The sequence below is a fragment of the Periplaneta americana genome, chromosome 11 (genome assembly GCF_040183065.1).
Source record: "Periplaneta americana isolate PAMFEO1 chromosome 11, P.americana_PAMFEO1_priV1, whole genome shotgun sequence".
NCBI classification, from domain to species: Eukaryota; Metazoa; Arthropoda; class Insecta; order Blattodea; family Blattidae; genus Periplaneta; species Periplaneta americana.
This window is the reverse complement of record NC_091127.1, coordinates 177,252,819-177,266,859: the sequence shown is the minus strand read 5'-3', so window position 1 is coordinate 177,266,859 and position 14,041 is coordinate 177,252,819. Positions and strand designations below refer to the sequence as shown.

At 35.3% G+C, this 14,041-nt stretch overlaps 1 protein-coding gene across 3 annotated transcripts in view; it reads right to left on the bottom strand.

Annotated features, from left to right (window-relative positions):
- The window catches only part of LOC138709638 (facilitated trehalose transporter Tret1-2 homolog), a 614,214-nt gene that overhangs the window by 78,264 nt on the left and 521,909 nt on the right, over nt 1-14,041 (bottom strand). For all 3 annotated transcript variants that reach the window (XM_069840549.1, XM_069840550.1, XM_069840551.1), the window contains one exon: nt 1,938-2,029. The gene's annotated coding sequence lies outside the window, so the exon portion shown is untranslated. The remainder of the gene's footprint in view (nt 1-1,937; nt 2,030-14,041) is intronic.

The following is a 14,041-nucleotide window of genomic DNA, read 5'->3' as shown; positions in this document are numbered from 1 at the left end:
AGAAGTCATACCATCATTCACTATGGGAACATAATCATAACAGCAAACATACTTGGTAACCATGGAAACATAACAACGACGCCATTTCCTCATATCCTGTCGTATACTTCAGCGCTCCACGATTGTGTTCTGTTTGCAGATCACGTAAGCATAAGCATGAAAGTTTGGAGTTTGCAGACTTTCATGTTAACGTCTTACGTAATGTTTATGTCAATGGTTATGTGAATCATTGTGGATGATCCCATTTGATAGCCTGGACGCAAACTTCAGCGTTTATGTTATGGTTATGTTTAATTTTCATTGTGAATGGACTTCGCAACGTACATACGTATAGTTCCTAATCATGATAATCTTGTTTCAAATTAACAATTCTGTTAGGCTAGATATTTTCATTTTTTCTATCATTTTGCACTATTATACCATTTCCATATTTTTGCAGGAGTATGCCTCTGTTTCACTTTTACATAGTAGGCTACAATAATTTACAGTTGTTTCAATTTTTGTCGCATTATGGTTTTTTGCATACATTTGTTAGAAGTTAGCAGGCACAACACGTTGATGAGGAGAAGAAATCCATTTATGAGTCCTGCATCCCTTATCTAAGTGAGAAATATATCATTCCCAATAGTCAGTGGAGTGTTTCTGGTCTTTTGTTTGTGCACGTGGCACACTCCCTAAATTCACATGTGATATTTTAAAAGCACTCGGACTCCGATTTTTTTAAATTCAAAAAATTGTGTTGGATATTCTTAAGGATTCAATCCAAATATTACATTACCATTTACTGTATATTTTGGCCATTGATGATTGTGTTGGTTTTGCATTTCTCTGAATTTTTTACTAAACAATTCCTGTCTTTCTAAATTATTCTGTAGTGCTTTTATTCTGGATCTTTATGGTCACCCTCATTGAGGGCAGATTATTTTCTTTAAATAAATATATATATATATATATTAATATTTGATTAAAAATAGATCAAAAGAATAATTACATCAACATTCAAATATAAAACTAGTACAACAAAGAAAAAATAATAAACCCAATTCAAAAGAAATAAAACCAGTAAAATAAGGAATTACAAATCAAACCAATAAAGACAAAAATAACCTAAAAACAGGAGCAAAATAATAACATAAATAATTAGACAAAAAAGGAAATGTCTGCTCCTGTCGTTTAATTATTTATTATTTTTTTAGATGTTAGGATTTATTTATTCTTATTATTGATTTAGGTGTATTAATTTAAGTAAAGTTAATAGAAGATTTTAACACTGCTAGGATGAAAAAATTCTAAAAAAACGTTTCATAATTAAAAAAACTATTCGGTTTTCAAAAATATTAAAATTATTTATTGATGTACAGATAGTGTACATTAAGCATGCCAATTTTTGTTTCCAGAGGATCTATAGATTCTCAGAAAAAAAAAGTTGAAATATAGTAAAATTACGCTGGCGAAAGGTGTGCCTTCCCCTTAAGAACATGGAAGAGAGGTTTGGATGTGGCGACATGAAAGGCTGCTTTGTTAAACTGTAGGTCCTCCGAAAACGAAATATAAGGGCTTATACAATGACTGAACGACGGTTGTGTTGATGATAATGGAATAAATAACAGACGAGCACACGCAATTAGACCTCTGTGCTCTACAATTGCATATCGCACTCACTGATGCGTGCATTTTTATCTGATTTCAGTTCTCCAAGAACTTACTTCTCAACGGCAGTTTTTGCTACCTGATATGGAGCTCAGACTTGCCTGCAGACATGAAGAACATTAACCTTAATATCGACAGTGAGCTGACATGGGCTACTGCAGGAGACAGCGTCAGCTTGTACGATCTTTACAAAATAAACTACAGTTGGCCAGTGATATCGACACCAGCAGGACATTGGGACAAAGCGAACGGGTTGAATTACAGTCTGACACAGTTCAAATACTTACGCCGAGGAGATCTGCAGGGCCTCCCCTTCAGTGCAGCCGTTGAGGTGAGGCAATGGGACAGCATCTCTGCATTACGGACGCCGAATCTGCAACTGAAAGATTTGAAAATACTATCAAAATATGACTGACGCCATACAATAAAATAACAAGTTAAAAGAAATGTTACAACGGATATCATGAGTGTCACTAATGAAGTATTTAGTTTATACTAAGGTTGGATAAAAAGTAATGGCAACAGTTCGATAATTCTGACACGGCTTTATTCACAGGGGCACAACATCTACGTACCTTCCATATAGTCGCCCCCCTTATTTATCACCTTTTGTCAAATGTTTGGAAGGCGTCGTACACCATCAGCGCGTCCATGTTTGTTGATGTTCCGCATTGACTGCTCTATAGCACAGGTAAGTTCATCTCTGGTATTGCACCGGGTCCCTCACAGTAGTTCTTTCACTTTGGTGAAGAGATCGTAATCGCATGGACTCATATCGGGTGAGTACGGTGGCTGTTCCAGAATCTTCCATTGGCAGCGACGCAAGAGGACCTTGACAGCAGCAGCGGTGTGACTCCTTGCATTGTCATGAAGAATGATAGGGTTCTGTACCCCCAAGTGTCGTCGTTTTCTCCTGAGCGCTGGACGAAGATTGTGGTGCTTCACGCAGTACCCGAAAACATTCTTGTGCACTATGACCTCGTGCCACTTCAATTTTGATGCAGGAACGTTGCTCTAGTTCTGTAAACATGGTCTTAGAGCGCTCGCACTATCCCTATGAAAGTCAACGTTCTACACACTGCAGTAGATTGACAGAGTACTGTCGCCGCTGGCTGCATAACTCGTCTAACAGTCCTTGTTCATGTCCACACAGCTGGCAGCTCTCGAACGCACCATCGTCATGTGACAGCAGTGTTGCCATTAATTTTTATCCAATCTATGTACAACCGAAATGTGAGCCTAAACAAAGTCACAATGTGATTTAGTGTGAAGCACAGCTAGATAGCAATACTGAGTTACGTCGACTATTTAACTGACGGACTGGGTGTTTTTCTTGGATAATAGGGACCAGGCAACAGATTTTTCTAGCTGAGACGTTTAAGATTCCAGCCCTTAACTTGGATATGAGTACCTAATTTATGATGACGGCCAGTCTGCTTTGGATGATTGCTTGGAGTATGGCTGAATGTAGGGACATCCTAAGCTAATCGGAAAGGAGGAATAAAATCCATCTTGTGCAGGTTTATGGACAGCCTGATATCCCAAAGAAAGAGAATCATGTTCCTCAATTGCGTCAAATTTTTTAAATCTATTTTTTTCTTGAAGGCAACACTGCATGTTGTGCAATGGGGTATTAGTAATGCCCTACTCTAATTTGTTAATTTGTAAACAAAATATAATTTCTTCAATGTTCAAATATTAATAAAAAATAACACTGCTTTACGTATAATTCTCTACCAATAAAACTTTGCTGAATACAACCAATCAAACGCTACATTTCACAACAGAGATATTAATGAATAAGTACGCCAAGATTCATCACTCTAGCTTTAACCACTGAGAAATAAAATTAATACTTGTCGTTGAAAACGTAGAAAATTTCATTTTTAAGATAACTGAATTTAAAGTTTTAGTTATACATAACTCGTACATTAACAGAACTTCTACCAATCATATAAAAGTATACTTGTAATTAAAATACTGAGATAAAATTTTCATGGAAATGTACATTTTAAGCACGAAAATGAAAAAAAATGATAAAATTGGTAAAAATTCGACTATTTTCAGTAGTGCACCGTCTTAAACAGAAGGGTTAAAATTTGGAGACAAGCATAATAAAAGATTACTGCCGTTTGAAAATATATCTACAAGTCAAAGCTTTCTCATACATCAATTATAATCGTCGTCGTCGTCATCATCGTCATCGTCATCATCATCATCATCATCCTCGTCGTCGTCATCATCATCATCATCATCATTCCTGTAATTCCTAAGTGCAAATTAATCCCATAACGAAATTGAATCGTTCATTGCAAAAACCCCACATGTCCATTTGAGTAAATTTTTCAAAAGGCACAAAAAACTCATTGTCCTCTAAAGCGTTATTTCATTTTTATTAAAGCATAATAATAAGTTCTAGTGTGTCACATTAATGAACTTTAATTTTTTTCTTTAGTAAGTTATTTTCTGAAAAAAATTCTGAATTGCCCGGACATGTAGGGTTTCTACAATTCACGACTAATAACAATAATTTTCTTTCTTTAAAACAAAAGGTGAAGAAGAAGGAGAAATATTTTTTTATCTTATAAACAACTTTAAATGTATATTTAAGCCAAGAAATTGAAAAAAAGTATACAAACATACAGAAATGCAAAATTTATGTGAACAGCAAGGGGTATTTCATTCTTCAAACTTCTTTAATGCTATAAAAAAAAAACAAAAGAAAAGCAAACTATTTTTTTAGTTTGTGAACAGTTTCACATGCCCTGGATTTGCGATGTTTCTGCAATTCACTGAAACTTATTTCTGCTGTGAAATATACACTGAGCATTGGACGTGTGAGATTTCTGCACCACTTGAAAGGCCCAGGTATGAATATTACTAAATTTGAGAAAAATTGTGACTAGTGAAGTTTCTGTAATTCAGATTCAATTGTGCCAGCGAGTCCTATCATGTGCTGTAGTTGCTATGTCTTATTAACCAGTTATTGGCTCTTTGTCGATGGTTCGCTTCTTGATGATCTTCGTTGTACTTCGTCTGCGACTTCCTGTGTTACAGTGTTTTGTTGTGGAGTTTTTAGTCCGTTACTTTATGACGCTGTATCAACTACTGGGTTATTTAGCGAGATGAGGCGAAATGTACGGAGAAATTCGGATTTTACTTTTTTTTTCATTGCATATAATCTTTAGTTTTTCATTTAAGTCCAATTTTTGTTTTGTAATTTACTTAATGAGTTTTATTCTTGCTTATTTATTTGCTTTTAAATTATTTTATATGTAAGTTTTTGCGTGGTTTAGTTTTTTTTCTTAATGATTATTTAATTTATGGTTCGTTCGCAGTAATAAGTTTAGTAAATTAATGGGAGTTTGATTTGGTAATTTTGATTTATTATTGGTAAAATTTGTGCCAGCATCCGCGGTTATACAATGAATATAAGTGAAACTTTTTGGTTAAAGTACCTAGTTAAGAGTTATTGTTAGAGGTTATTTTATTGTTTTTGGGTAAAATCTTAATGTTTATTATGACTTTGCTATATTTGAGGCTATAAAATATTTTGTTTTAAACTAGGATTAAATACCCTATTATTTTAGATATAAATTATTTGTAACTTAACTAGTATTAAGGCCCATTCACAATGAAAATTAAACATAACCGTAACATAAACACAGAAGTTAGCGCCCAGGCTACCAAATGGGATCATTCACAATGATTCACATAAGCATTGACATAAACATTACCGTAAGACGTTAACATGAAAGTCTGCAAACTCCAAACTTTCATGCTTATGCTTACGTGATTTGCAAACAGAACACAATCGTGGAGCGCTGAAGTATACGACAGAATATGAGGAAATGGCGTCGTTGTTATGTTTCCATGGTTACCAAGTATGTTTGCTGTTATATTTATGTCCCCATCGTGAATGAAGGTATGACTTCTTGATTTTACCGTAACGTTTATATTCTGACGTTAACGCTTAAGTTATGTTTAATTTTCATTGTGGATGAGCCTTTAGTTAAGGTCTTGAAACTTAAAGAATTTAGCGGTATTTTAGTCTTATTAGAGGAATCTGTCCCTTGATCGATAGTCCACGTTGAACCTTATCAAGATTAATGTATGTATACCGCCGTTATAATGAAAATCTTTTTAGGATTCGCCATGTGATTACCTGACATTCGCCTTAAAGTTGGGAAAAATCTCAGAAAAAAAAACCTTATGGTTTTCGTGAAGTGTTCTGTCATAAGGCATAACACCTTGAAAATTGCTTTGTGGACTCTGACAATCTAATTTGAAGAGGCACAATCCGGTCTACTTATGCAAATTTCTGTTTGTCTAATAAATTGTTGTGCATGGATGAAAGTAATGGGCCTGAGAACGTCAAATATATATTTTTTTCGCCCTGGAGCAAAATAAAATGAATACTTCGTAAAGTATGAAATTTCATGTTTCTGACAGCACAAGAAAAAGAAGAAATACACGAAAGCGAAGAGAAGGAAATGGAGGAAGGTTTATACTGAAGGCAGGTTTACTAACAAGAACTCCGGTATGCGATCCTTGTGTTTCAGGTAACAGAGACTCCTGCGGAAAACTTAGAGCAGACCCTGAGGAGTCCCGTCAACAGACATGTGGACTGCATCGCCAAGTACAACTATGCACTGCATCGTCGATTGGGCGAGGCTTTTAACTTCACGTGAGTTACACAAAACACAATACTTACCGGTAACTATTTTACGGAAGAGGAATATAGTTTTTTTAACATATTCCACAACAGACAATCCATCATTTGAGAGAGTTTTGGTATCTTTATTAGTGAAGAGATGCACGTTCGAATCTCCATTAAATACCTATAACAAATTTAACTATAAAACAATTTGTTATAATAATTCAAATAATTGCATCTTCGAAATGATAGCACTTGATGCGGAAGTTTGTAGCCGTTTAAAGAGACTATTACACTTTTATTACGTCACACTACTTTTGACCAATAAAACGGTACGAAAGGACGTATTTCAACCAATCATGGCTGCTTATCGCATAATTTTATCGCGTCCCTAGCATTTGTTTAATTTTATCGCGTCCCTAGCATTTGTTTCTTTGTTTGCCAACATTTCAAACTGCGCTGGTCTGGACGCCAAAAAAAAAAAAAAAAAAAAAACACACACACACACACAGAAAATTACAAACCACTCCAGTCGATGCACAGCAGTTTCAAATATGACTCGCATTGGCATTCAAGAACAAGAATTAATAAAGATCACTCGTCATAGCTATGCATCTTCCCTGAAATCCTATTTACAAATAAATGAAGAGCACCATTCGGAAATCCTGAATAAGTTGAGGAATACACCATGTAGGTCTACATCAACGAGTTCCACTTCTTTTACGCAAACGTCCAATATAACATCAACTGAACCACCAACCACTAAAACATTCAAATTTGAAAATTGTACTTTCAATAATTATTCCTTTTAAAATTATTCATGTTCATTTTTATGTCATCGTCGTTAATTAAAACTTTTCTAACACTTGTTTCTATTATTTAGGTTATGTTATGGCTTCTGCTATATGATATTACGGATAGTCACGTATTAGAGATTGTTTAATATTAAGATTTATTGAAAATCATCTGTCAAGTGACGTTGATTACTGGGATCCGGATGATTGAAGTGGAATGCAACTGTTTTAATAAAAATGAAACTGAATCAACAAAGCCTTCTTGACTAGTAACACTGCCATCGTGATCTACACGTAGATCGAGAAGGCATTGCGAGTAATCGTCTACAGAGTTCAATGAAGATTCCATAGTTGGCACAACTGATAGCAAGATAACAGCTAATCATAACATACTACTGCCATCTAGCATGCATCTAGCGTAATATTTGTAATGTTGAGATGGTACAATAATACATTTGAAGACAGTTGTATTTTAGTAAGCCAATTAATATTTTATTGTATTGGAGTACTTTGTTACTTCTAATCTTTATATACTTTCTTCTAACCGTGTAATAGTCAATTAAATCCCATTCGAGTTTTGATTTTCTCTAGATAAATCAAAACCTCTAGTGAGATTACTGTTGATAAACAAACGTATCACTTTTATACATCTAGTGAAGACTAGGTGGCAAGAAAATAATAATAATAATAATAATAATAATAATAATAATAATAATAATAATAATAATAATAATAATAATAAGGGACACTGCTTCATTAAAGTGTTATCACAGTCTACTATATACAGTCGCGAAGCTTGAGGTGATTTTTTGCAAATCTCGTGATAAAGCGCTCCAAGCGGTTAGCAACTAGAAACAATAGACTGTCCACGGTCGACTTTGGACTGTGTCGTATTTCCATCGAGTGCTAGCTCGTTGCGTATTTCACATTGATGCTTGTGAAATGTTCGTTATTGGTTGTAATGAAAATGTTAATGGCTAAAATACAATAATTGGAATAATAATATTTTACTAGAGACGTAGAAAAATTAAGTTTGTTTTAATGAAATTTATTGATCACGTTTTATTTTCAATTCTGGTGGGATTATTATTGCTTAGGCCTACTTTTTTTTTTCAAAGGATATGTTTTTAATTATAGCTGTTAATTTTGTTGTTATTTTTATTTGTTACTTTACTAGAGACGTAGAAAAAGTCTGTTACAATAAAATTTATTGATCACGTTTTGTTTCCAATTCTGGTGTGATTATTATTGCTTAACCTCATCCCACTTTGTTAACTACGTAAGCCTACACTACAAGTACCGGTACACGTAAGTTACTCCATTAATTCATATTTCCATTATTATTGTTGTAAAGGGAAATGCAAATTAATATTTATTGGTTTCATAGTTAATTATCGCTTTAATCTTGAATGACAGAAGCGATTATAGTAAATTTCAGTTCGTTTTGCACAAACAAAAATAATATTAACATATTTCTTGCAGGTATCTTCGAGTTTATAGTGGAATTTAATATACTTCATTAAAATAATAAATTAACTTTATGGATTTTAATATTTCAATAATGGAAGGAAGTTGTTAATTTTTCCAAAAGAACACGACAACGAAAGTGTAACATATTTTGTCGTCTGCTAGGAGAGAGATCTGCGATGATGAGGTGATAGTAGCGATCCTAGTGGTGGGCAACTACCCATGTTTGCATTTTTACTACATATTAAGCTTCGCGACTGTATATAGTAGACTGTGGTGTTATATCTGGCATTGTTACAGGCTACAACTTCAAGCCGTTTATTCTCACAGCGATCCTACTGCAGACGGCCAGTTCGACGGGATGGTCGGCATGCTTCAGAGGAAAGAAGTCCAGCTTGGAATCACATCGCTGCTCATGCTTCCGCAGCATCTTGCAGTCGTAGATTTCACTGCACCCACATGGGAATTCAGGTCAGCTTACGTTGCTGGACCATCAAGTAAATATGTGGTTCGTTTTTTGGGGATGAGAATTCAGGCCAATTTATATTTTTTGTCTGTATACTCTATACACGTAGAAACATGTGGTTCCTTTTTGGGATGGAGACGTTGTGTTGTTTTCAACTTTTTCTCCATGACTTAATTCAGTCGAAGTTCTACGAGATATTGAATCCCACATGTTAGTGTTTCGCTGATTTTAAACTGTATTACCCAATTAATTTCAGGAGGCAGGCAGAATAGTTACTTGTCTCTACTTTTCATAGCCACAGTAATTGAGGGCTTTGCCGGAAGAAAGGCGGATAGACCTCTACGCCCTTCTTCGGGAAAACGGTTTAAAATGTAGTGAATATTTCGCTAATTATAGTAGCGAAATTTTGTTTTGATTGTACTGTACATACCTGCAGGACAGGGCTGCTTGCGTGTATAACATTTTATTCAGGTGCGTTTTAAAATCTTAGATTGCATGTATCTAATTCGCCATATTGACGTATACGTCCTTTTTCCGGCAAACCCCTCAATTGTGCATGCCAAACCAAAATTAATTTATCTTTCAAGACATAATACCAAATTCAACTTAAATAAAGCAAGTTATGCCAATATTTTCGACATTTTTATTAAATGAAACGAATCCAGTTGTAAATTTCAGAATGTTGTAATTTTTTCCATCCACAAATATTTATATTTGAAAACTTTATCATAGCTGAAATATCATCCTAAGGAATATATATCACAAATAATGAAGCAATCTATATTAGAGTGAAAAATCGTCATTTTTCTATAGTTTAAGGTGAAAGTAACTTTTATATAGTTTCCAATAAGCGGTAAGACATCATTTAAATTAATTTATATGAGAAAGTTCAATGTCTTTCTACGGAAGGATCTACACGACGTGCTGACAACATAATAATTGACCGAGATAAAAAGACTGGTCTCATTCTTGACCCCACTGTAAGGTTCGAAATTAATGAAGATCAACCAAAGCAGGTACATGAAGAGAAACGCGCTATTTACCTTCCATGCTGTGATGATCTGTCATAAATATAATATTCAAGATTGGAATTTCATTGGACTTATGTTTGGTGCGCGAGGAACAATTCCCAAATTTACATTGGAGATCCTCAGAAAATTAAAGGTTCCTGATAAGACTCTTCGGACAATTACATCAACCATTTTAAAATCTTCAGTGAACATCATCAATCACCATCTCTATTCATCTTTATAATATTTAATGTATATTATTTATTTTCAATAAATTTTTATCGTTTTGATAGCTACCAAATCTTGTCGCGGAATAGGCCTCTTCTTTTTTAAAATTTCATTATGTATTTTTTAACAGTAATTTACATTTTATTTTTTGTTCATTTGAATTGATTAGGATGCCGATATTTTAAATCCAAGATTTGGACGGCTATCATTTCGAAGATAAGCTTAAGTATCGAAAAAAATGCATTTCTAGAGGTGATATGGATTCTTATGATATTCTATACGAGCCTTAACATCCTGTACACACAAACAGTTATGACTGTAATGCAGGTCCTTCAAACTTAAGAAAACAGACCGAGAACTATACTCAGAACTTGGTTTGGGACAGGGCGTCGATTCTGTTCCGGCACCCCCGCACAACGTCGCCGGCGTACAGCCTGCTGAAGCCGTTCACGCGGACGGTGTGGCTGTGCGCCCTGCTGTCGTGGATCCTGATGACGGCCACCATCCACTTTGTCAACTGGCTGGAGAACCGGCGCCAGGCCCAGGCCCAGGACCCCGAGATGTCCGGCTGGAACCAGTCCTGGGGCGCCACGCTCCTGACCATCGTCGGTGCCATAGCCGAACAGGGTAGGACGCAAGCAGAGTTCATTTTATCTGTGACCTTCTCATTCTCGGTGACGATTCCAGAATTTTATGGTTTGTATTTGGATGAGCAAGGTTACCTTTTTAATTCTGATCTTTTATCAGTAAAGAAGAAGACGTGTCCGGTTGAATGTGCATGAAAGCGCCATTTTACCCATTTACTAACATGTTTAAAAACGCCCGGTGAATACCTACATTACAAGCGCCAATAGATATTGTAATCCTAATGTAATGAACAATATAATGCACTTTATGCGACTCCTGGCGTGCCCCACTCTAACCGCACAGTATCTTCTTATAGGCAACATCTTATCTTCGGAATATGTATGGTAAGACTTTCCTGTGTTAAATTTCAACACATATTTCGACCTATTTATGGGTCATCTTCAGAACTAGTCGTTCTTGGTCTTGGCGCCACTTGTTCTGTTTCCTGTGAGGGTGTGTTCCTGTGGTATAGTGTAGAGTCAAAGAGTGTGTGTGTTTTGAAGTTGAGTTGTGTTCAGAATTTCGTTGCGGTGTGTTTTTGTGTGTCTGTATATTTCATATTGTTCTAGTGTGTTTAGTTTCTGGCTTTTTGGTTGGATGTGCAGTATTTCTATGTCTGTGTTGATGTCTCTGTGGGTGTGGTTAGCATTTGTGATGTGTTCTGCATATTTGGAGGTGTTTTGTAATTTTGTTATGGCTGTGATGTGTTCTTTGTAACGTGCTTGAAACGATCTGCCTGTTTGTCCTATGTAGAAGTTGTTGCAGGTGTTACATTTGAGTTTGTATACGTCTGTGTGGTTGTATTTGTTTGTTTGTGTTGTTTGTGTGTTGAGATGTTTTTGTAGAGTGTTATTTGTTTTGTATGCGATGTTGTAATTTAATTTCTTGAATGAGATTGCAATTTTGTGTGTGTTTTTGTTTTCGTATGTTAGTGTGATGTATTTTTTTGTATTCTTGTGTTTGTGTTGTATTCTTCTGTTTTTTGTGGTTCTGTTTTGTCTTACGTATTATGTTGTCTATTATGTTGGGGTTGTATCCGTTTTCTTGTGCTATGTATTTGATTGTGTTTAGCTCTTCGTTGTAATCCTGTTGGTTCATTGGTATGTTGAGTAGTCTGTGTACCATTGTTCGGAATGCAGCTTGTTTTTGTTGTGTGGGGTGGTTGGATGTGTTGTGTATGTGTGTTGTTGGTTTTCTGTATACTTTGAATGTGTGTTTGTTGTCTACTTTTGTTATTGTGATGTCTAGAAAATTTATGGATTTGTTGTTTTCAATTTCTAATGTGTAGTGTAGCTTTGGGTGTATTTTGTTTATGTGTTGGTGTAGGTTTTGGATCTGTCTTTTGTTTCCTTTGTATGTTATCGTCTGCTGAGTATAGTTAACTTACCCCAAAACCATGAATGGAGCCGAATCTTTCCATAGACACTCCAAATAAAATTTTTATTCTCTCATCCAAGAGATCAAAAAATTTTTCCCATTCTCGAATACATCCAGTCAGAAACCTATATGACATTAAACTAAACTTCCGAAGGACCAAAAAGAGATATACCATATACCAGTGAGGAACAGTTCGTCCAAGACTGGGATTTCTTAAACATTTCAAAAAGTGTGGCACTCCAACATTTATCTGCGAACCTGTAAGAAGGAATGTTTTATCTACTGAAGACATTTTCCTAGAAGTATATGAAAATTAATACACAATATTTTAACCGCACTCGTAGCTCATGCAAGCCAATTCTAAGTGTGGAAAAGTTGGGAAGGGAAAATCATGCAATTCTCGCAGCTTTCTATTCATTCACATTTGGCTTTCAACAAATGAAATGCATAATTAGAAACTCTCGATGTGAATCTTCCCATGATAACAAGAAACTAAAGAAACCAAAATTACTGTCTGTACGTAATGCTTAAGCAAAATAAGTCTCAAGTCATACAAGAAGACAACTACATATAAAATGCGGTGAGGTTTCAGTGCACTGACCATGAGTTCGATGCCAGATGGCTATTTTAACATACGCTGTAAACAAAGTTGTGTGCTTATTGACATTAGATTTGGAATGTTTACGAAAACCACAGGAAATAACATGACATTCATTGAAGAAAAAAAAATTATTGATTTTACCATGGATCTCGAATGTTATTTAAGGTTCGTTCCAACAACAGTCAGGAACCGTCCGTAACCATCGTGAGCATGCGCAGTACAGAAAAAGCGTTCCAACACAACCCGAACCAGTCCTGAACCGGAAACATGTACTGCAGTCGGGCGTTCCAACAAGCTTTTGACACGGGTTCGGAACGGTCAGAAATAGTCCGCGGATCGAGGCATGTACGGACGAGTACGTGAGACGCGCATGCGCATTAGCTCACCAACGTCTCCTGGATACTGAAGAAAGACATGATAGACTTTCACATCAATGAGGTTAAGATGAAAAGTGACAGTGCAGACGAATAATAAAACTAGAGATTTAATTTAAATTTTCGCCAAAAAGAAAGGGAATGGAAATTATTTGGGAATTGAAATAGTTATTTAAAATTTCAACATGCAGCTTTGATTAAAAGTATAATAAATAACGTACATACATTAATAATTAAAAAAAAAAAGAACTATTTTTAGATGAGAATCCCCCAATACACGACATTGAATTAGCGGAATTCTTGCCTTCCATATTTTTTGTCATCTTTTTATAGAAAATGATAGACATATTCTGCAATTAGAATTAGCTGCGAAATAATAATAATAATAATAATAATAATAATAATAATAATAATAATAATAATAATAATAATAATAATAATAATAAGATCTCGTTCTTAGCGAAGGTGATCACAGTTATAGCATCTCTACATAACGATCCGCGAAAGCGTTCCTACAGCGTCCAGTCCAGTTTCAATCCCATAGCAGATGCTCAACTAGCGCATGCGCATAAGATGGTACAGGAACCGTACATGAACTGATCCATGAACCGCTTGTTGGAACGAACCTAAAGGGCCCGTGTTCATAGACATTCTTAGCGCGGGCTTCCGGTGGATGATCAGCGAACTAACGTTCTTCGTATTCATAAACCAGTGTTAGCGATATATGATATGATATGATATGATATGATATGATATGATATGATATGATATGATGTGATATTTCAAGTTT